This window comes from Cebus imitator, unplaced genomic scaffold (assembly GCF_001604975.1).
Source record: "Cebus imitator isolate Cc_AM_T3 unplaced genomic scaffold, Cebus_imitator-1.0 Scaffold141, whole genome shotgun sequence".
Taxonomy (NCBI): Eukaryota; Metazoa; Chordata; class Mammalia; order Primates; family Cebidae; genus Cebus; species Cebus imitator.
Genome location: NW_016107456.1, coordinates 1,123,393 through 1,149,472, shown reverse-complemented (window position 1 = coordinate 1,149,472; position 26,080 = coordinate 1,123,393).

Below are 26,080 nucleotides of genomic sequence, written 5' to 3'. Positions count from 1 at the left end.
GCAGAATTTTGCCACCACAGTGAATGGAGCAAAGGGCTGAAACAGTCATAGCTCCATGAAGCTCAGATGACACTTATGCAAAATGAGCTTCAATTCAGTTACGATTATGTGTAAGAATTAGTTTTCTGGCCTTTGGCTCCAGATGATGGACTCCTATAATTAGACTTTAAAATTCTGCATGTGATTAAATCTGCAATCCTTTGATTCCCCTCATCAAAGCATATTATACAAGTTTTTGAACCTCTCTCTATTTGCCTTCAAGCTTTTGTGCTTTTCTCCTTATGTAATCCCAAAACAGTTTAATAGGACATCTACTTTAAGTCCTGTAAATATAAATACCTTGGGGAGTTTAAAAAAATAAATTAGATAAAAATTAGTATGATGTCCCCTGTTTCTCTCCTTTTATAAAATGGGTTAAGATACTTTGAAAAACTTTTAAGGCTTATAAAGTAGTTATAGAAGAGGAAAAGTTTAGAGAAATTTTATACTCTAAGAGGAAGCTCATTTGGCATCAAAAGATAAAGGCACACTGTCGTGCCAAAATTAGAAAGGGACAAAGCCAATAAAGAAAAATATCTTTTCATTATATATAGCCCCTGGCATATTATACTTGCATAGGAGATGTTCATTTAGTTATATTATAATTATAGATAATTCTATGATGATTATATAATTTATTATGAGAATGAGAATGCCTCAGAGCTAGTGAACAAGTGCTCACTGGGATTAAGATCTTCTTGGAGGTGCCTCCATTTCTAACAAGTCCTTTTATTTTTATGTAATATAAATTATGCAAGAATGTGTGCTTAATAAAAGCAAAGGGAAGTGAAAGTAAAATCTCACATTATATTCTTTGATTATATATATATCAATGTTATCATGGTAAGATATAAGACATACCATTTCAACCATTTTTAAGTGTCCTTCTTTGTCTATTGTAACATTTTTGACTTGAAATCTAGTTTTTGTTTTTTTTTTTGAATTAAGTGTAGGTGCCCCTGCTCTCATTTGGATATTTGCATGAAATATCTTTCACCATCCTTTCACTTTCAACATAGGTTTGTGCTTAGACCTAATGTGAGCCTGTTATATAAGTATTTAGTTGGATACCGCTTTTGTTTTCCATTCTGCCAATATATGTCTTTCGAGTTGAGAGTTTAATCCACTTACTTTTATGTAAATACTGATAGGAAAAAATTTACTATTGCCATTTTATTTGTTTTCATTCTGTCTTACAGCTTCTTGGTACCTTCATTTTTGTTTCTTATTGCCTTCCTTCTTGCTTATTTTTTAATAACAGATTTTTATTCCTTTCTAATATCCTATTGGATACATTATATAGATTTTATATGTGTGGTTACCATGGGGATTAAATATTGCATTATAAGGTTACAGCAAGCTATTTTAAAGTGATACCAACATAACTTCAATTACACAGAAAATGCTACTTCTTTACCACTCTGCAACCCCCAAATTTGTTACTTATGTCACAAATTACATCTATATAGAATATATGCTCCCTCCTTAGCATAGATTTATAATTTCTTTTGTGTTTCTGTCTCTGAGAACCTGTAGTAATATTATGTGTGTGCTTGAAAAGAATGTGAATTTTGATGCCTTTAGATAGAATGTTTTATATATGTCTATTATGTCTATTTGGTCTCAAGTGTATTTAAAATCCAGTGTTTCCTTACTGACTTTCATTTGGAAAATCTATTCATTGTTGAATGTGAGTTATTACCATTACCTATAATTATTATATTGCATAAACATTACCTATAATTATTATATTTTATATATATACATGCCTTGATGTTGGTTGCATAGATATTTATAATAGTTATATCTCTTGATAAATGGATCCTTTGTCATTATATAATAACCTACTTTGTTGTGATAGGTTTTTTTTTTTTTTTTTATTTTTTTTGAGACAGAGTCTTGCTCTGTCACCAGGCTTGACTACAGTGGCTCAATCTCCGCTCACTGCAACCTCCGCCTCCTGGGTTCAAGCGATTCTTCTGTCTCAGCCTCCCAAGTAGCTGGGACCACAGGCGTGTCCCACCACGCCCAGCTAATTTTTTTGTATTTTTAATAGAGACAAGGTTTCACTGTGTTGGTCAGGATGGTCTTAATCTCTTGACCTCGTGATCCGCCCACCTTGGCCTCCCAAAGTACTGGGATCACAGCCATGAGCCACCACGCCTGGCCGTGATAGTTTTTAATTTTAAGTATTTTGTCTGATGTAAGTGTAGCTACTCATGTTTTCTTTTGGTTCTCATTTTCACAGAATATCTTTTTCCATCCCTTTACTTGCAGCTTACATGCATCCTTAAAACTGAGGTGACTCTCTTATAGGTAGCATATGGTTAGATTTTATTTTTTGTTGTTTTGCCCCCCATTTGGCCACTCAGTCTTTTTATTGAATAATTTAGTACATTTATAACTAACGTAATTATTGATAGTTAATAGGTAAAGACTTACTATTGTTATTTTATTAATTATTTTCTGGCTATTTTATAGATCTTTTGTTTCTTTCTTCCTCTCTTCCTTTGTGATTTAATGATTTTCTATATTGGTATGCTTTGAATATTTTGTCCTTATCGTTTATATATTTACCATAGTTTTTTGTTTTGTGGTTACCATGAAGCTTACATAAAATATCTTATAGTTGTAACAGTTTATTATGAGCTGATAATGACCTAACTTAGATCATATATACAAACTCTACACTTTTACTACCCCCATCTTATGTTCTTGATGTCACAGTTTACATTTTGCATTGTGTATTGATTAACAAATTATTGCAACTATAGTTACTTTAATAATTTTGTATTTTACCTTTTATACCAATGTTATGTCATTCACATGCCATCATTATAGTATTAGAATATTCTGAATTTGATTATTTACCTTTACCAGTGAGTTTTATGCTTTCATATGTCTTCAAGTTACTAATGAGTATTCATTTATTTCATCTCAAAGAACTCCATTTAGAATTTCCCGAAATTCATATCTAATGGTGAAGAACTCCCTCTGCTTTTGTTTGTGTGTAAAGGTTTTTATTTCTCTCACATTGCTGTATGACCACTTAGCTTGGTAAAGTATTCTTAGTTGAGAGATACGTTTTTTTCCCCCCTCTTTCAACACCGTGTATATATTATCTCACTTTGCCCTGGCCTGCAAGATTTGTGCAGAGAAACCCACTGAAAGCCACATGAGAATTACTTCTTATGTGATTAGCTTCTTTCCCCTTGCTGCTTTCAAAATTCACTCATTTTCTTTGATTTTTGAGTTTGATTATAATATCTTATGATACAGTCTTCTTTGGGTTGAAACTCATTGGAGATCTGTGATCTTCATGTGCTTAGATGCCTATATCCCTCTCTAGATTTGGAATGTTTTCAGTCATTATTTTAAAAGTATTTTTAAAAATAGGCTGCTCTTTTTCTCTTAATGGTAATTTCTCTCTACTATAATGCTAATGTTGCTTTCTTGACATCTTATAAATCTCAGAGCCTTTTTAAATTTCTTTTTTTAAAATTACCTTTTCCCTTCTGGGTAATTTCAAACAGTATTTCTATGAGTTTGCTTATTCTCCTATTTGATCAAATCTGCTACTTATGCTTTCTATTTTATTTTTTAGTTCAGTCATTGTATTCTTCAGTTCCAAAACTTCTGTTGAGTTCTTTTTAAGTAACATTTTTTTTTAAATGTTGTTTAAGTTTCTCATTCCGTTCTGATATTATTTTTTGGATTTCATTGAATTGTTCATGACTTATTGTAGCTCACTGATCTTGTTTAGAACAATTACTTTGAATTCTTTGTCATCCAATTTATGTATTTCAATTGTTGGTATTGTCATGTTTTTCTGATTCATCATGATGTAGCTTTATATACATATCTGTGCATTCGAATAAGCAGTCACACTTCTCACAGGCTTTATAAAATTACTTTGGTAAGAAAAGACATTTATCTGAATGTTGAGGGGCTTGTTGGAACATTCTGTGGCATCAAGTGCCATGTACTGGGGAATGTGACAGCTCCAGGTCCAGGAAGGTACAATATAATGTCAGCTCAGATAGCTGGGGTGAATGATATCAGCAACTGTGTGTCCTTGGTTGGGGGAGCAGTGGGATTTCCACGGTAGTTCCAAGGATTGTTAGGGTCCTCAGTGGTGCCTCTGGATTCAGTGGCAAGAGACCAATATTGTCAATGGTTGGGCAAGGGCCACTGGTGTGCGCACACTCTACTCTGTGAAGGCCATCTTCAAGCTCATTCATGGTGGCAGGGGCTGGCTGTGGGCATGCATGTAGTGACAGGAGCTAGTTCCAGTGTCAGTGGCTGGGGCAAACTTCAGGCACACTAGAGGCAGCAAAGACTGGTAACATGCATGTGTAACTACTGATCCTGTATGTACACAAATGCTTGCAGGGGTCAGCTACAGACATGCATAAGGCATTGGGGACCAGGGGTAGCAGCAGGAGCCTGCACTGCAGGTACATGTGCAGTAACAGGAGTTGGGCCAGAATCAGGAGCTGGGGCCAACTGCATGTACATGAATGGCAGTAGGGGATGGTGGCTTATGCACCTATAGCTGCAGGGGGCACATAAGCTGAAGTTCTAGGTAAGAGTTGATGTTTTAACCTAAGTATAAAGGCTGTCTTCTGGCAGAATTTTCTTTTCTTCAGAGGATGTCAGTCCTTTTTCTCTTAGGACATCCAAATGATTGGATAAAGTCTACTTGCACGATGGAGGGTAGCATGTTTTACTCAAAATCTAAGAATTTAAATGTTAATTTTATCTAGAACCTACTTTCACAACAATATCAAGACTAATGTTTGAACAAATATCTGGGTACCATGGCCTGGCCAAGTTGATGCATAAAATTGACCATCACAAATCTACCCCTTGTAAACTTAGCACCCACACATTTCCCTAAACCATAGTTAATTTCTAAATGAGGATAAGAGGTAGGACATACTTATATTTAACATGATATAATTAAAAATGCACTAACTCTCTATCCAAAAGCTAATCCAAAATTTATGGGTGATGTTCACTCTCTTCCTTGGCATCCTGTAACTTAAATACTGTGATGTAAACTTAAGAACACTTAAATGCTATTATATAATCAATAGAACTTATATAATAAGCGGATAGTGGAGAAAGAAAAATATATCTTCTGTGAACACACACAAACATGTCCATAACAAAATAAGAACAAAATCCTTATGAGGATTACAGGTTTTCCTTCTGAAACTGGTCACATTGTTGTCATTGGGATTTATAGCCACTTTCTGCCATTGTCCACTCTATATTCCCTTTGCCTTCAGCAAGTACCTCAGCTGATCATGGTGATCATGGCTGTTTATCTAATGAAGTAAAGGATTATTCTTGAAGTTTCCAGGTCATTAATAGTTCTGTCTTAATTGGGTCATTATGGTTTGCCCTTGGCTTTAACCACAGGACATGGTAATACTAAGAAATATCTCCCATATTCCAGATATATTCTTTCTTATTGTCAATGTGAAATAGTACTCCAATTTCCCCTTGGGAAGCAGGATCAAAACATTGTAATGTTCTTCTTTTCCTCTTGATTCAGAGACATGAAAATCCCATAGTCGGTGAGTGACAGTCCTAACTTTCAGTTGAATAGTGTAATTGGTGTATCTTGTTGTAGAAGCATTTCCTCCTTTGAAGCTAAGACTCAGGCCAGCAGAGCATGAAGTCATGGGAACAGGGAGAAAAATTTTTCTAGTGGGTCACTAGGGGTAATAGTGATGTAACAACCATTTGCACCCCATGATTCCTGGACCTGGATATGGGGGTGTAACCTACCACATGTGGTAGCTGATTGACCTGAGAGAGAAGTATAGAGAATATGCAAAGGCATCCTGTTTTAATTCCCAGTGTTAACATTATAGATAAAAACATTACTTTGTATCCCCACTAATCTAGACGTTTATTGCAGTAGGAATAATTTATTACAGTAGTTCCTATATTGTTTACTTCTTCCATCTCTCCTTATAATTTCTTATACATTTATCCTATATGCTGCTATTCTACATATTATCCCTGCTAAAAATTATGTAATCTTTCTGTATTCACAATACAAAGTTTACATCATTGTTTTCAAACTTTCAACTGCATAAAAATCGACCTCTACATGCTTTACAGTTCAAAATACGACATTAAACAATTGCAAATGACAAACAATTACACAAAATAATTTTGGCTAGATAAACACATTGGCTTAAAAAATATAAAGATGAGTTTAAATTTCAACCTACAAGAAGCAGAAGGACACAGTCTGACCTTAACCATCTTTTGTCTTGGCTATCTCATACTGATCTCTGCTTCTTTCTGAATGTGAACTTAACTCTTTGTTACTGATGATTGCTTTCTCACAATGGGGGTAGTATAATTACCAACCACTCCAGAGGTGTACACTTCATAGTTTCTGTCACTAGGCAAGCAAAGACTCTCTTTTTCAACTCACAAAATCCTGGAAAGCAATCCCACTGATATGGTCTAGAGTTATGTGCCAACAGAAGATTCAGCCCTTGTAGAGACTTCATATTTGCAGCAAGGGGAAAACAGGAAGTGGGAGAGGTAAAATCAAGTGAGAGTAAAACACAAACACAATCTTTCAAATTTCTTTTGACTTTTTCTAAACAAAACCTGATTTCTCCAGATTTTCAGAGATGCAAAAGGCATTTCAATCTTTATTAGTGCTTTGTTTCTCAACTTCAATTGCTATTCCATGTTTCCATTCATATATTCAAGTTTTGAACTTTCTATAATATGGGGTTCAAATCTATTACTTCTACAAAATGTTTTAGTAGCAATCCAGACTTCAGAACTTTTAAGTTATTCTGATGACATTTTTTCACTATTTAAAAAGTGGTATATACCAATTTGTATTCCTATTCTAATATTCATTTCTCTGATTATATGAAAATGTAGCCTCATCAATGTAGTAATCAAAATTTACAGTACCTGGTAACTCTAGTGAAGAATGAATTTCCCAACACTCATTTCTTTTGCTGTTAGTAAAGTCATAAAAACTAGGCATTCAAATTTTGAGAACTCTTGAATGTCACATTTAGAATTCTAATATGAAGGTGTTTAAATTTTTCCATGAAAAATCAACAATAATTAAAATTGAAATGATGTTTTTGGAGGATTAATGTGGAAGTGCTTTTCTGATTAGTTAAAAATCAAAGAAACAAGAGGCAACACAACTCAAAAGATGATTATATTGCAATCCTATTTTCCTATTTTGATTTTATTCAGTGTGATTCTTCTTATTCAAAAAGACAGCTTACCTAACTGCAGAATTCAAGACATGATTTATACTTAAATTAAGCATTTTAATTTTGTTTAAAATTTAAAATATGGAGGAACAGGGAGATGTAAGTCAAAGTGTACAAAGTTTAAGTTTATGTCAGATGAATAAATCTAGAGATCTAAGTACAGCATGAAGAATATGGTTAGTATTATATTGTATACTGTCAATTTTCTAAGAGAATATGATTTTAGGTGTCCTTAGCACATAAAAGGTAACCATGTGGATATATTAATTGGCTTGACTGTAGTTATCATTTCACTATGTGAACATATATAGAAACATCATGTTTTATGCATTACATTTATGCAATAAAAAGAATAAAAATAATTTACCACTTTTATGAAAAAAACTTCTTTTCTCACTATGGTTACTCTGGATAGTGGTAGTTTTTAGTTAATAAATTTGTATATGTATAGTTCCAGTTTTGGTTCTTCACAGTGAAGCAAAAATTTAAATAAATAGTTTTGAAACAAACTGTGTATGTATAGCATCTTCTCAGGTTTTACAGTTTTATAACCTATTCTTTTTGAATGATTTACTGCTTACAAGAAGCTGCAAAACTAACAAAAAGGGTTTTTATGTACATTTCACCCAACATCCTCCAATAATAATAATAATACCTTAAATAACAATAGCACATTGTTAAAACATGTAAACTTACTTTATATAATACTGTTAACTGAAGTACAGGTTTCATTTGAATTTAACCAGTTTGCATGTACAGTTTTATTTTTAGTGTATCGTTCTATGAAATGTTGTCACATATGTAGATTTGTGTAAGCATCACCACAATCAGGATAAAGAACGTTCCATCACCACAAAGAGCCTTCCTTCTGTGTATAGCGGCATTTATATTTTGTGGCATTGTGTGCATCATATTTTACTTGCATCAACCTGGAAGTTTTTATTCCGTTATAGTGAAGCAAAAGCTCAAGTCAACAATTAAGTAATCAAACTTTATATTTTCATATTTTCCAAATTAAAAAGTATTTTATTATGGTCTTACATCTGCATAAACTTTCTTTTTGTTTTAAATTTTGTAGACATAGCATGTTGCTATGTTTCCTAGGCTGGTCTTGAGCTACCAGTCTCCCCTTGGCCTCCCAAAGTGTTCAGATTACAGATGTGAACTACCAGGCCTGGCCTACGTAGACTTTCACAAATATCCAATTTAGTTTTCACAGGAACACACGTTGTATTGATTAAGAGGTATTTTGGTAACTTATATAATTTCAAAAACAATTTTGCCTGTTATAAGTTGGGATAGGAAAAGCACAAGTTGGTGTACGTAAATATTCAACTAACTGGTAGGAGCAGAAGACACTGGACTAATCCAGAGAGCAGATTGCTGCCTCAAGCTTTCAATGAGTTATGGACATCAGCCATCATGTTTTACAGAGAGAATCTGAGTACTTGATTGTCTGACGGTCAAGATTAATTCAAAATATGATTGCTCATAACTGAATTATAGAATTAGAATCCAGACCAAGAGAAAATTACAGAGATTCTAAAAGCAAAACTGGAAACCTCAAAATACACTGGATTTGGGGTATAGAGCAAGAACAATGAACCTAGAGAACACGTGCTCCAGGCATTAATTGCCATTTGACAAACGGAGGCCTAGAATTGCAGATTATTTCGTGAATTATGGAATTAAATTTGCTTTTAAACAGAAAATCTCAGTTTCTTTTGTATGGTGAAACTTGTTGTTATTATTATTTTAAATATTGCATAGGGTTTCTGGAAGAAAGTGATTATGTTGAGGCTTGAAAACAGGGTCAGAGTATGTTCAACCCCCACTAAACTTCTTGGATAAGTCCCTGGAATATGACCTATGGAGGCAGCTGGCATCTTCCTTCCTACCCGGCTAGCACCATGCCCTGAATGTCTAGAAAAGACTGTCTTTGGAAATGTGTTTTTTTATAGGTCTAATATGGAATACATAGAATTTTTAATTTTTAATTTTTTGAGATGGAGTTTCTTACTTCCCAGGCTAGAGTGCAGTGGTGCCATCTCAGCTCACTGCAAACCTCTTCCTTCCAGTTTCAAGAGGTTCTCCTGCCCCAGCCTCCTGAGTAGCTGGGATTACAGGTGCACACCACCATGCCTGGCTAATTTTTGTATTTTTGTAGAGATGGGTTTCACCATGTTGGCCAGGCTAGTCTCAAACTCATGACCTCGTGATCCGCCCACCTCGACCTCCCAAAGTGCTGGGATTACAGGCATGAGCAACTGTGCCTGGTTAGAATTTTTTAAACATTATTTTCCCCAAACTTGTTTCTTTGCTTTGATCCTGAAGACATTACCTTTTCCAAATGGCTTTAGACATAGATTTTGCTTTATTTGAAACTTTTAGATCATGGACTTGGACTATGCTGTTCAGATTTTTGAACTAACAAGAGGTTTATCTTGACTATGTATATTATTTAAAGGAAAAAAAGGAACATGTAGGTGAGTTGACTATACATGGCGTTATATTGGGTCCTCTACTAAAAACTTTAGAATATAATTTTGGAAGTATTTAGAGCTTGAAGGAGCATGACTAGTGTATAAATACCAAAGCATGATACTTTATAAATAAAACCTCAACTGAACTTTATTTTAATTTCAAATTTTAAACTTTAGATTCAACGGTTGCATGTGTAGATTTGATATATGGGCATGTCGTGTGATGCTGAGGTGTGGGGTACAGTTGATCTTATCACTAGTGAGCATAGTATCCAACATCAACTGAACAGTAATACAAAACCTGCCAAGTTGTCAAAAGATTTAAAAGACAATAAAACATGGGAAATGGACCCCGCTGAGTCTATTAGAACACAGTCAGATACAATTGAAAAGCCAGCTCTTGGTTGGACACTTCCACAGAAGAACCAGTGAAGAAATTCCACCATTTTAGAAATGGTAAAGTAGTTCATACCATAAACAAGAACACAATTTTTTCCCCTAAAACAGGTCTGCCAGAAATTGTTCTTTAAAGAGCTCTTACTGATTAGGCAAAACTTTTATGTAAATATTTATACAATGCTACCAACTCCTGTCATAGCAAATCTCTTCCTCCAGAAATCAAAACAAATAAACTGAGGAAATAAGATAATGTTGATGAACCTATGAAAGTTATACCAGTGAAAACGAATAAACTAATTAAAAACACTACATTGATCAAATACAGCATGTCTTTGAATATATATGGCAATCAGACGGATTTATCCTCTGAAAGAGTGACAGGTTGATTTTTGTGTGATGAGAGGAAGAGAGAAAAGGTTAGGAAGGAGAGAGAAAAAGTATAGTCTTGGGTGATATTGATTTGCGAAAAAGAAAATTATTGTTCAGACACATTGACCTGAAAGTAAAAAAAGATGTCCAAGTAAAAATAGAAATAGAATGAAATTAACAACAATTATAAGAATGAGCTGTTGTTTGAAATCAAGGACAAAGGATGTTTTAATAGCAAGTATTAGAAATAATTTATTATCTATACTAATTTTCCCAGGCAACTCTTTCAAATGATATTAAGTATAAGTAGACAAACAGAGTTTTAAGTTTCAAAAAGGTAATATGTTGCAACCTTTAAACATTTTGAAGATCATATATTCTTTTTAAAAATTAGCCTTCCAATACTTAATAATGTTACTTATTTTTGGCTTAATAAAATTATAAATCAGCTAAGATGGATAGAGAATTTATTTCATTATAAAAACTGGACACTCTTTAGTAGACATAAATTTTATTTTACTCATAAGAGTAACTGAGATAGAAAGTTGGTAAGTAGTAAAGACAGGACTCAACTTTGGTCACTAGTAAGATAGTCACATGTTTACCTAGACACAACTGTTGCAGAATCCTCAGAGGAGGCTGATACATTCATTTTTGCTTCACGTTTTTGAGAACAGTAATTTGTTTGACTATATAAACAATAATGCAGGCATGTAAAACAAACCTCCTTATGGCATTAAAAAATACAAAAGAAAACAAAAACTAAAAAAAATCCAGCTACTTAGGAAAAAATAGCCAAGTGTTTTCTATGTCTCTGTTTTCAGTATAAGAAGTTTCAAGTATGTGGTCCCTTTTCTTCTCTCACGTCTCCAACCTTTTGGCAGAAATCATTGTAAAAATGTTGGACAGTGAAGAATTGCCATGAGGCTGGAATAAATATTGAAGTACAAGTCCCAGTTAACATGCCCGCAGTATGCAAAGTTGAAACAACCTACCTGGTTAGAACAAAACAAGGGTTTGTGACACTGTTAGAAAACATTTCCCTGAGAGACTCATGTTGGGAGAATGAAAGCCTCTTAAAACATTCAAGAAAGAAATGCTTTACAATATTTTTGCTTTTTCTGCTTGGGTTTCATGATGTGGAATCATGCTCTAAGGATCAGAATAAGCTTTACTGATATGATTGTTTCCATAATATTTTTGATAATTTCCTTAAAGTTATAATACATACACATTTTATCACAAACTCATATAAAAATAGTTATTATCATGGATTACAATAATAAGAACACGTGGTGAAACATTTTCATTTTTGTGTCGTATTTATAGTGAAAGTTTAGATATATACATTTAGGTAAACCATAATTTTTCTGTAAAGACAAATAACTACCCAAGACTAACACTTTACAAAATTGTGAAGAAATGAAGGGCAGTTTGTCTTTGATATCAATAGTGACTACTACAAAAGACAAACATTAAAGAAAACAATTACTACTTTTAGAGAGTTAGAATTCAGTAGCCCATGCATATTTTTCCTTTAGTATCATAGGTAGAGAGTTGACTATCTCTATATGACTTAAAGCTATCTGTGCCTCCTTTTACGCTAGCTGCAAAAAGGTCTGAAGAAACTGAATTTGATAAATGTGAAATGAAAAACACTAATCAAATGGTATTTCATCGATGTATTTAAATGGGGCAGTGGAGAGAAAGACTAATAATTAGGCAGAGAGGTAAAGTAAAGGTGTAAAGTAAAGGTCATGATACTAGAACAAGAGAAGCGCTGTGCCCGTAGAAACAAACCAAGGGTCAACAGGAAAGCAGGCAAGGTACCTGGTGCCCTGGTTACTGTTGCTGCTATTGCTAATTATCAAGCCACGTCCAAATTTGGTGGCAGAATAACCATGAAGCTTATAGACTGCATGGGTCCGAAATTCATGTAGGGTACAGAGCAAAAGACTTGTTTGTAGTCCATAGTCAGGCTCGAAAACCATGTAAACCCCATGTAAACAAGGCCAAATTGCTTTGGAGAAGAGCATGTGCATTAGAAGATTTTGCTAACACCATCATTATAAAATAAAAGCTATGATGATTGGAGGCATAGACAAAGAAACTGCTTGATTACCTGGCTAGGTGGAGTACCATTATCCTGGCTGACAGCAACATATTTTAACAGACTTTACTAGGGATTTATTGCTTTGTGTCTAAGGTGTATCATACAATACTTTACATATGTTTGGTTAATATTTATTACATATTCAATTATGGGTTAAATTTTTTAAATTATGATAAAGTAAAATAAGCCCAACATGAAAGCTGGACCAAGTTTAAAAAAATCGAGATATAAATTCATACCATAAAATTCGCCTGTGTAAAATGTACAATCAAAGATTTTTAATATATTTACAAATGTGTACAAGCATTATCACTATCTAATTGTATAATATTTTTATCACCCTCCAAAGTAACCTTATATCCATTAGCATCTACTACTTACTTCATTCTCCCTCCAATCCCTGGAATACACTAATCCAATTTCTGTCTTTATGGATTTGCCTAGTTGAGACTTTTAGATGAAATCAGACTATGTCGCCTCTACATTTGGCCTCTTTCACTTAACAGAATGTTTGCAAGGTTCATCCATGTTGTAGTATGTATCAGTACCTCGTTAGTTTTTATGGTTGAATAATATAGATATATCATATTTTGTTTTTTCCATTTAATTGTTAACAATTTATTTTTTCCCAACATTTTTTGGCTTTTATGAATATTGTTGCTGTAAACAGCCTTGTATAACTTTGTGTGGGCATTTCCCCAATTTGTTCAATATGTAAGAGTAAAATTGTTGGGTTCTTTGGTAAAGATGCTTAACATTTTGAGGAAATGCCAAATTGTCAAAGTGGCTGAAACAAATTAGGTTCCCAGCAGCACTACATAAGGGTTCCAGTTTTTCCACACACTCACTAAAACTTGTTATTGTTTCTCCTTTGGGTTATAGTCATTCTAGTGGGTACAGAATGATAGTAGTTTTGATTTGAATTTCTCTAATTACTAATGATGTGGAACAACTTTTCGTCACAAGTTATTGGCCATTTGAGCATCTTTGTAAAGAAAAGTTTATTCATATTTTTTCCCCATTTTTAAATTGGGTTCTGTTAATTGGGTTTTCACTCAGTTCCCATTCTGTAAGTTATTTTACATTCTTGATGAAGCCCTTTGAAGCAAAAATATTTAATTTCAATGAAGTCCTATTTATCCATTTCTTTTCTTCTGGTTTTGGTGTCACAGTTAAGAAATCATTGCCAAATCTAATATCACAGAGATTTATGTGTATGTTTTTTAAAAGTCTTAGAGTTTTTAGCTCTTACAGTGAGGTCTCTGATCCATTTTCAGTTAGTTTGTAAGTCATGTGCTATACGGAAGCCAAATTTTCCTCTTTTCCATGTGGCTATCCAGTTGTTGAGACAATGGGATAACTGTCCCCATTTAATTATCTTGGCACCCTTTTCAAAATTCAACTGATATTAACGTAAGAATTTAATCTTCTTAATTCTACTCCTTTGATACATTTGCGTATTTTTATATCAGTACTATTCTGTCTTAATTACTCTAGCTGTATGCTAAGTTATGAATTGGAAAGTCTGAGTCTTTCAATTTAGTTCTTCCTTTTGGTTTCTGGCATTTTTTATTCCACTTCCATGCACATTTTAGGATCAGATTTATTTTCTACAAGAAAATAAAATAGATGAGATCTTGTTAGAGATTATGTTGAATCTGTTGATTTAGGTTGTGTTGCCACTTTTACAATATTATGTCTTCCAATCCATTAACATGGGATGTCTTTCCACTTATTTAGTTCATTGTTTTTGAAAAGAGCTATATAGTATAAATTTATAAGATTTGCACTTCTTTTGATAAATGTATTCCTAAGTATTTTAGTTATTTTTGATGTCATGAATTAATTTGTTTACCCAAATAATTTTTGAGTATACATTGCTAGTATGTAGAAAAACTATATACTAGTATGAATAAATAAAAATAAATTTTTGTTTATTATTCTTGTACTCTGTAATCTTGATAAACTGATATATTAGTTCTAAGAGTTTTTCCTCTTTTTTTTGGTGGATTCTTTTGGATGTTATATTCAAGATTATAGCATCTATTAAAAGAGATAATTTCTTTTTTTTCCTTTTTATGTGACCAACTGCTCTGGCTAGAACCATCCATTTTGTGATGAATAGCAGTGACAATGGTGTACATGCTTACATTGCTTATATTCTTAAGGGGAGACTTTCAGTATTTTACCATTTTTTATATTTTTTGTAATGTCACCTGTGTTTTTTTGTTTTTAAAATAGATGTCCTTTAGTAGGTTGAGAAACTTCCCTTTTATTTCTACTTTTTTTAAATCATGAAAGGGTATTGAATTTTGTTAAAAGTATTTTTTTTTATCATAACAGTGTATTGAACTTTGCATCTAGGTGATAATTAGGTTTTCTTCCTTGTTCTATAAATATTGCATATTATATTGAATGATTTTCATAGGTCAAATGAACCTTGAAGCCCTGGGATAATATCTCAATTAGTTGCGATGTACAATCCTTTAAAATATTACTGAATTTGGCTTGCTAGTGTTTTATTGAAGGCTTTTGAATCTGTATTCATCAGAGATACTGGTGTGTAGTTTTTGCTCATTTGTCTTTTTCCTTATAATGTCTTTGAGTGGTTTTGAATTTTGTTTGCCATTATTTTTTGAAGGCTTTTGATTTTATATACATAAAAGATATTGTATATAAACTCTGTAGTTTTTTTTGTTTTATTTTGTTTTGTTATAAGGATAATACTGACTTATTAACATGAGTTGGGAAAATGTTTCTTTCTTTCCTATTTTTGAAATAGTTTGTGAAGGATTGGTGTTAATATTTGTTTAACTGTTAGCTAGATTTCATTAGTGGAGCTATTAAATTCTAGGCATTTTTATGGAAAGGTTCTTGATAACTAATATAATAAATGTTCTGGTATAAATCTAATCAGATTCACTATTTCTTCCCAAGTCAGTTCCAGCCACTTCTAGGCAATTTAATTTGTTGGTGCACAATTGTTCATAATATTCCTTGATAATCCTTTTCCTCTCTTTGATTCCTGATTTTAGTAACTTGAGTCATCTCTTTTTTTAAGCTCAGTGTAGCTAAATATTTCTAAATTTTATTAATCTAGTCAAAGAAATAACTTTTAGGTTAGTTTATTTTTCTCTGTTTATTTCAGTTATTTTTACTCAAACCTTTACTATTTCCTTCTTTTTCCTTGCTTTTTGTTTAGATTGTTATTTTGTAATTTCCTAAGTTAGAAAACTAGCTTATTGCTTTGAAATATTTTCTATTTCTTAATATAGGTATTTACTACTATAAATTTATTCTGAGTCTTACTTTGGCTGTATTCCATAAGTTTTGGCATGTTGTTTTCATTTTCCTTCACTTGTAAATATTTCTATTTTTTCTTATGAATTATTTCTTAACCGATTAGAAAAATTTTGTGTAATTTCCACATATTTATAAATTTCCCAATGTCTTTCCATTATTAATTTTAACTTCATTCCATTATGTTGGAAAATATATATTGTATGATTTCAATCCTTATAAATTTATTCAGATTGGTTTTTTGACTTAGCCTGTGGTCTGTCCTGGAGAATGTTCCATGTCCACTTGAGAATAATGTGTATTCTTCTGTTGGCAGAGTGTTCCATAGCTGTGTGTTTGGTTAAGCTGGTTTATAGCATTGTTCAGGCTTCATATATCCTTGCTGATATTCTACTAGTTGTTTTATGCTTTGTTGAAACGGGGTAATTGAAGCCTCGAAATGTTCTTACTAAATCAGTCTTTCCTTTCCCTCCCTCCCTTCTATCCACCCTCCCTTCCTTCCTTCCTTCTTTCCTTCCTTCCTTTCTTCCTTTCTTCCTTCCTTTCATCAATATAAAATGTATTTTGCCTCTAGTAACAATTTTGGTTTCAAAATCTATTTTGTCAGATATTAGTTTGTATGTTGTACTTTTATTATTTTCTACTTTTTTATATCTTGAGTCTAAAGTGTGTCTGCTGTAGGCAGCACAGTTTAATCTTTTTATAAACCCCCTTCTTACACCTTACACAAAAATTAACTCAAGATAGATTAAAGTTTTAAACATAAGACCTAACACCATAAAAACCCTAGAAGAAAGCCTAGGCAATACCATTTAGGTTATAGGCATAGGTAAGGACTTCATGACTAAAATGCCAAAAGCAATGGCCACAAAAGCCAAGATAGACAAATGGGATCTAATTAAACTTAAGAGCTTCTGCACAGCAAAAGAAACACTCATTAGAGTGAACTGGCAACCAACAGAATGGGGAAAAAATTTTTGCAATCTACCCACCTGACAAAGGGCTAATATTCAGAATCCACAAAGAAATAAAACAGATTTACAAGAAAAAAACAAACCCATCCAAAAGTGGGTGAAGAATATGAACAGACACTTTTCAAAAGAAGACATATATGAGGTCAACAAACATATGAAAAAATGCTCATCATCATTGGTCATTAGAGAAAAGCAAATCAAAACCACATTGAGACACCATCTCACACCAGTTAGAATGGTGATCATTAAAAAAATCTGGAGACAACAAATGCTGGAGAGGATGTGGAGAAATAGGAACATGTTTACACTGTTGGTGGGAATGTAAATTAGTTCAACCATTGTGGAAGACAGAGTGGCAATTCCTCAAGAATCTGAAAATAGAAATGCCATTTGACCCAGCAATCCTATTACTGAGTATATACCCAAAGGATTATAAATCATTCTATTATAAAGACACATGAACATTTTTGTTTATTGCAGCACTGTTTACAATAGCAAAGACCTGGAACCAAGCCAAATGCCCTTCAATGATAGACTGGATAAAGAAAATGTGGCACATATACACCATGGAATACTATGCAGCCATAAAAAAGGATGAATTCATGTCCTTTGTAGGGACATGGATGAATTTGGAAACCATCTTTCTCAGCAAACTGACACAAGAACAGAAAACCAAACACTGCATGTTCTCACTCATAGGTGGGTGTTGGACAATAACACATGGACACAGGGAGAGGAACGTCACACACTGGGGCCTGTTGGGGGGTCGGAGGCTAGGGGAGGGATAGCAGGGATGGGGATGTTGGGGAGGGACAATATTGGGAGGAATGCCTGATGTAGGTGATGGGGGGTTGGAGGCAGCAAACCACCTTGGCATGTGTGTACCTATGCAACAATCCTGCAAGATCTGTACATGTACTACAGAACTTAAGGTTTAATTAAAAAAAAAAAAAGTAAAACAAAAACCATTCTGCTAATCTGTGCTTTTCATTGAAGTGTTAAGTTCATTTGCTGTTTAGTATGTTTACCAATAGGGCAGGACTTATCTCTTCTTTTGTTACTTGTACTGTGTATGTCTCCTTTCTTTGTGTGTTTATTCTCCTATTTCTCAATTAGCATATTTTTGTATGTGTGTTAAGCAGATATTTTCTTGTGTACAATTTTAATTCCGTTGTCATTTCTTTTATATATATTTTTTGAGTTATTTTCTTACTCGTTGCCCTATGGATTACAGTTAACACCTTAGTTTATAATCATCTAGTTTGGATTAACAACAATTTAAAAATCTGTATCTTCACGGCTATATACTTTATTTCCTCCCATGTTTTTATTGTAAAACTGCATCTTTATATATTATCTGTCCATCAATACAGTTCAATAATTGTTTCTTTATGTAGCTATCTCTTCAACTACATAGGTGTAAACAAATTACAAATATATATATATATATATATATATATATATATATATATATATTTGAGTTTATTCTACTTGAAGTCAAATTTTTTGAATGTGTTGATTAATGTTTTTCTTTAAATTTAGAGAGATTTTTACATCATTTATTCAACTACTCATTGTGTCTTTTTTTTTTCTTTCTTTCTTTATTTCTGGGACTCCAGTTAACTGTATGTTGGTATACTTGACCGTTTTCCACAGCTATCTGAAGCGCTGTCTATTCTTTGTTCTTTTTTTGTTTGTTTGCTTTTCAGACATTTGCTGTTGAATGTTTTTGGCAAATGCCCGAAGGAAAAATGTGGTTGCTGTGTGAAAAGCTTTGAGTTAGGTCAAATAAAGACAAACCCTGTTTGTGGATGATTTGAGAACTGTCAGACAGTTCAGCTGATCATAATGCACTGAAATCGGGTATTTGGGTAGTTTCCAAAGTGTGTTCCCCCTCTGGTAGCTACTAGGCTACTGGTTTTATGACTACGGTAATTGCTGGGCTGTTGATTTTCAGGGCTACCATGTAGCTGGGGATAGGAAGATGGAAATAGGGCATGTGAAACATCTCAGTGTTTGTTGTTTAGCCATTTTTCTTGAATAAACACATCTCAGTTTATTGAAGGCCTTGGTTAATCTTCAGGGTTGTGATAAAATTGATTTTGACACTTTTTTTCAGTGTTCTCATTGCTTTCATGGAGGAATAGATTTTTGGAAGTCCTTCCTCTGCTGCCCCTGCTAATGTCATGGCACTAATTAATTTTAGGTTTTTTTTTTTTCTTTTAATGATTTAGTTGCTTCACAAATCTTGTGAAACTTTAGGATCTTCATTAACAAGAGAAACTCAGTTTCTGATTCAATTTTAAAATACTAAATAATGCAATTCTGGTTGTTGTGAAGTGATAGAAAACAACATTTCAAAAAATCTCCAATTGGAACATTTTAAAAATAGACAGTAATAGTAACAAATGCAAAACTAATTCCTCTTATGGATATTGTAAAGGCTCACCATTCCTTAAATAAAAAGTTATTGTAATTGTTCTTTTCATCATTGAAACCAGTAATAACAATGCAAAGCTTACATTTACATAAACAGAAAGCATTCAATTTTGCTGTGATTTTTTAGCAAACAGAAGCAATGTAGACTTTCATTACTGGTTAAGGATTTTTAACATTGGTAATAACAAGCATATTATGAGTATTATTGCACTTGAAGTGTGTTTCAGAAAGATAGTCTGGGGACTAAAAATGGCAGTTTAGGTAATTTCATTTAAATGTATCTGTGATGGTATTAGATCAGATTGTTTACTCAGCACAGTGCTAAAGTTGTTTCGTGTTTCAGATACAAAGAATTTACTCATGATGAAGAACTATACTCCCCGATTTAGACACGAAATAATAATAGGGGACAAGAAAACTCAGAAAAGATCTTAATAGCCTGCATGTAAACAGGGACCAAAATTGAATTTGGCTGGCCACAATGCCTACTTCTCTGATAAGCTTCTGCTTTCTGATACATATTATTTCATCCCAGAGTAAAAATGAAAGACAGAATAAGCTTTAAGAACCCCTCAAAATTTGTAACTATCTTATGCTAGAAAAAGAAAGAGATGAGAGATTGTGGAATGGAGGTAAGAAAAGACCATAAAAAAGATGCATTGGCCTTAACACAAAAGAGCAGAATTTGGTTCACAGCTCTTCCATAATGATCTATGAAATGAAATCAGAGGTCTCAACTCTCAAAATTGGATAACTAATAAAATAGCTACTACGTAAATGAGATGAGAGTATATGAGAAGGTTGAAATATGCCTTTATACAAGTTGTAAGACAGTCTTACCACATCCCAAATAATGTTTTCCCAAGGAAGCTTCTAATCACTGTGTGTTCAATTTTGCTTTTCGTCTTTTCTCCACCCTCTGATGATGATTATATATTGGAATCTGGATACACAGGAAGTTCCCATCATAATGACAATTCAGCACATTAAAATCATGTCTTCACATGCCTTTATGCTTGGTATTTTTCCTGCCACAGGAGGCTCAGTTTAGAAAGTCTCTCCTGTGCAGGATGGTGCCTGTGTAGAATATTTTGGATGCTCATAGGATAATTGGACTCTTTGTGAGAGAACTCAGGTAAATGGTTTTCACTATAAAGAAAACATTCTCTTTCAGTGTCATCAGCGGCCTGCGTGTGTCTTGGTGGGAAGAAAGAGGGTGTTAGGAAAGATCGCAATAACTGAACTTGCAACCTGCTGTTATGCACCTGATAGCTGATAGATGCTTTTTCTCTGTGGGAGCCTGTTAACCTGTTACCAGCAAGTCTGATTCTTGCTGAACTCGGTACAATATTAATGAAAATCCACAGGAAGCAGAGGAGAGGTGTGTCCCAGGCCATGCTAGGCGGCCACAAGTACAGTTAATCACCTCCCAGTTCTTGTTGGAAGTTTCCTTTTCCTGCCTCTTTGAATTAAACAATATTGAGTTTATTCAGGGTGTAACTACAGAGGAACATTTTGAGTTTGGAATCAGAAGACTGGACCAAAAAAGAAGTAATCTGTTCAATTTCAAAAGATTAATGGGTAGAAAATTTGAACAATAATCATGATTGAGAGGAAGTTCTGAAGGCAGGGTGTTTGATAAAAATATGTTTATTTCATTTAAAGCATTTTCCAAAGAAGAAAATTAAGTTTTAAGTTCAAATTATTGTAAGATTTAAGTGAATTTAAAATTATACTAGAGAACTAACTAATATAAGTCATTAAGCTTACTGTTTTAGTGAAGTTCTCATCAAACACATATAAATCATTGTTCTGAAAAATTTTCACTGTTAAAATTTATAAACTGTTACCATTGAATTTGATTTTTCCTTCTTTTTCAGGCTTTTTTTTTTCTTTTTTTTTTTTTTTTGATCTTGCCTCTGTTGGCCAGGCTGGAGAGCAGACGTCTGATATCAGCTCAATGGAACCTCAGTCTCTTGGGTTCATCTGTCACCTGCTGATGTCTCAACGTAAGTCTCTTTCCTTTCCTTTTATTGTATTGTACTTTTCTGCATATTTCATTGTTTGTTTTTTTTTTTTTTTAAATTTCTTCATCTCTCTCATCTCTCTGCTGCCATTCCTCCCTCTCATGCTGGTCCCTGGAAATACAATAGTGAACAACAAAATGTGGACTCCGCTTCCTGCTCTCAGGGAGCTTATTCTGTAGTAGAGGGCACAAGCATGAATCAATTGTATGAGAAAATGTACAACTGGAACACTGATCATTGTTACCAAAGATAGCTACAGCTGCTTCAACAGGCTGTTGACACAAAGTGATTGCCATGATCTGCTGACTGTTCTGACTCAAACCTGTCAATTATTAAGAAAACTGGGATCACAGCCAAACCTCATGTCCAACAATGGTGCACTCGGGCACAGGTCACAACCTGTGAGAAGACAAAAGATCCATCATTTGATGCTTTCTGTACCACATTATCCTTGAAGCCATGGATAAACATAAAGCTCTGCATAGCTGCACCAATAATGATCTCCTGTCTTTCTTTGGGGGCACTCTTTCCTAAACTCATGTCCACTTTTTCTTTTCAATTTTTTTTATTTTTTATTTTTAGAGATAGGATCTCTCTCTTTCACTCAGGCTGGAGCATAGTGGTGTAATCAGTCATAGTTCACTGCAGCTTTGAATTCCTGGACTGAAGGGATTATCCCACCTAAGTTTCCTGAGTAGCCAGGACTAAAGGCATGCACAACCATGTTCCATGTTCGCTAATTTTTTTTTTTTTTTTTCCTGGAATGCCAGGGTCTTGATTTAGAGCCCTGGCTGGTCTTGAACTCCTGGCTTCAAGAAATTCTCCCACCTCACCCTCCCAAAGTGTATTACCGGCATGAGCCACCTTAATTTGTATTGAAAAAAATATGATGTACACATAATGTTTTGATATATGTATATTTTGCGGAATGGATAAATTAAGTTAAATAACATAGCTGGCCCTAATTCTTTTTCTTTAAATTCCCAAAAGTTTCTTTCTCCCACCACTCTCTCATATACATGCATTTTTTTAGCGTTTTCTGGATTAATTTATATAACCCTTTTTGTGTCTTCTATTTTGTTGTCTATTAAGATTTTTATTAGTATACATTTATTGTAGTATACATTTATTAGTATACATTTATTTTAGTATACATCTCCCCATTCTTAATATGATTCACAAATTCTTCTTTGTAGTTTTTCCTTCTGTAATAAAAATATTCAAGAGTAAATGCTTCTCTTAAGGTAAAGATTTTACTGATACATTGGTTTTTATCTAAAGGCTATTTTAGATGTGAAAATTTAAGTTAAATATGTAGGACATCTTTTATTATTCATATGTATTTAAATTATAATATCAGAGATTGTATGCAGATACATAATTAGCTTTTATTTTGTTTCATGAACATGTAAATATATTCTCAATTTTAAGAATTAATCTATTAAGAGAATTCACTTATTGTCTTTAAATTCTTTATTCTTATTTAATTATTGATCATATAATTTTGAAAGATATCTGTTGAGATTTTCCAGTATAATTTTAATTTGTCAATGTATTTTTACAGCTTGAATAGTTTTTAATAGAATTATTGTTATTTGATGGATAAAGGGTTTTGATTCAGTCTCTTTCCTACATTGTGAATTTTAGCACTATATACTGCCCTTCTTAACACTCTAAATTATGAAGACATTTAAGGTTAAAAAATTTCTTTGGCTATAACTTCCACAGTGACTGAATTTGCATCAATCTAGAGGTTAATTTAAGAGCATTCTTTTGTTTAATGGTTTTAATATTAAACCCCACCATGACTGATAATTTTTCCACTCTTGATTTGTTTTCTTCTTGAATTGGACTGAGGAACATAACTTAGAATTTTCATGCTTTATTTTAGTGCTCTTTCTTGTAATAGGGCTTTTTTTCTGTTAATAGAATAACTGTCTGCTTTCATTTAGCATAACTACTAGATAATTTCATCATATTTTGGTTTATTGTTTATTGTAGTTTGTTCTTTCAATTTTCCATGACTTCCTAGTTTTTCAGGTATAGTCAAGTTGTCTTTTTTTCTATTTGAAATTTCTCAATAATTTCAAATTAAAGGTACTAGAGGTAACTTCTTTTTAATAGTACTGGCAAATGAACAAACATTTCCCTATTATCATATAAAATTCTTTAATCCCTACTTTTTCTCTTTTTATCCCTCTTAATTAGATAGGATGTACCGGATGCTTCTATTTCCCTGTTCTCTGTCTCTTCCAGTGAGACCTTTAAGACACCTTTGCTATGACCTCTATAATCCCAAAGCCACTTAAGCTCCTATGTCTTAGATTGTTTTTACTTTTACTTCTATGCTATTATTACATTTTTCACCTAGAGTATATTTCTTCAAAAAAATCTCTGTAATGTTGAAGCTATATATTGTCATTTATTCTATATATCCATAAATAATAACTCAAGGTTAATAATTTACCAGTCTTCACTATCTTCTTATTTTCCCATATAGGCTGGGATTTACAGGTTTGTTTAGAATTATTTCTGAAATATTTCTCTTACATTTGGCATATGGGTCACATAATTTAAAGCCTTATATTCCCAAAAGCATCTTTTTTTCACCCAAATAACAATATTTTTGATTTGAAGCTCTACTTGTGACTTAGAGTCCTTACATCTTCTCAGTCTGTAGACACTATATTGTACTAGCATTTTCTTTTTACACAGTGTACATAGGCCATATTTAGCTCGAATTGTTGGCCTTTTTAGGAGCTTAGTCTTTTTTTTTCTTTCTAAATTTTCATATACTTTGCAAATTAAGTTCATAAATATGATTAAGAATCAGAAATAAAAGAGAGGAAAGTGTGTGTGTGTGTGTGTGTGTGTGTGTGTGTGTGTGTGTGTGTGTGTATTGAGCTTGAATTTCTTTCTGAGGCCTCTTTGTGTTGTTATTGCAGTGGTGTTCAGATAGTACCTGTCTTTTCTAATTATTTTGTATTAGATCCTGTCGGCTATATGTGTTTCACTTGCTTCTCCTGTCTAGGTTATGTCCGTTTAGGTCTGTCAGTCTTCTTGACCTTCCCATTTTTCTCTGGTTCTGCTACTGGGATTTATTGAGTGGCTGAAATCCTGTGAAAGGTTGAGGGCACAGTAACTTCTGTTCTTCTTGATCAGTGATCCTCTAGTTATCAGGTTACTGTTCTCCATTTAGGCACTGGGTTGAAGTTACATGCTCTTTATTAGCGTGCTTTGGAGCTTCTCACCTAGAGAAACCAGTGAGTCCTCCAGGGAACACCTGCCTGATCAGATGTTGTTTCCCTTTAAGAAAGAAAAAGGGAGGTCAGGGGCACAGCAGAGTTCTCTGCACATTCTTCCATTTTATTTATATTATGGTTCAATTTGAAAAAGATGTGATTTATACACAACTTTTTAGGCATCTATTGAGTAAGATGAAATATATCTGTAATTTTCTTAGTACATTATATTTATTAATATATCATACTTTTATTACTTGTTGGAAACACTATTAAGTAAGAAGTTCACTCTCATTTCATGTTCTTAAATATTTACAAGATGCACTGCTTCCTATGCCAATCTATGATTAAATGTAAAAGGGAATTCTTAGCACAAGTAATTTAATAAAATTTAGACCTATGGACAAAGGAAATTGAAAAATATCAAATCAGATTACTAAAAGTCTCATTTCGTAGGCTAGAATTGGAGAATTAAAATAAGATCTAAGCTTTAGACTGTGTTTTACAGACTTGTATTATGTAAAGTATTCTTGCTTTTTACTAGACAGTGAAAAATATATTTACTACATAATGCCACCAAATACATAGCTGGAGAAACAATTGAAAAGATTGAATTTATTGATAATATTTTTTATAGATTGCATTTAACAATCTTATTTTATGTCTGTGTTTTGATTGGAATAATTCTTAGATTTCCTTTCCAAGTTTTTTTTTTTTTAAGCATAAGGTCCTATTTGCAAATAAAAGACATTATATAAATGTCAGATTAACATTAATTCATAATATAACATTTTGAAAAATATTGTTAGTGGAGTATGGAAACTGCTATTTGTAATCTTTGATGGAAAATCGTATTTTGAATAAGAATTACTTGAACAAATAATCTATTAAATAGAGTCATTCTAGGGAGGGGTTTTATAGGTACTTTTGCAGTTTCTTAAGTAAATTCCAAAGTGCTATTTCTTGGTTTAAAAACAACAACAACAAACAGGCTTTCTTTGTTAGGTATCTTTATAGTTGATGGTCTGTTCAGGTTCATTCATTAAAATCTTTTTAAAAAAATTATTTTCATAAGTTATGTTGACTGTTTTTCAACTGAGCACCATTTTACCAAAGAATTACTAATTTTGCACATTGCCTAATTTTCCAAATTGCTTTCTATACATATTTAACGGATGACACATCTAACAGAAACAAACCACTCTAGGAAGCTAGCAATGGGATAGTGTGGTTAGATATAAAGGAAAATCTCATTTTGAAAAGTTAGACCTTTTATTATTTACCAAACACTCTATATTGTAGTTTCTTAACAATAGTAACGCATTTAATACCTGTAACAATACTTTGAGGTTATTACCCCAATTTACTGAAGAGGAAATTGAGACACAGCTAGGTTAACAAATTTATCAGAAGTCATA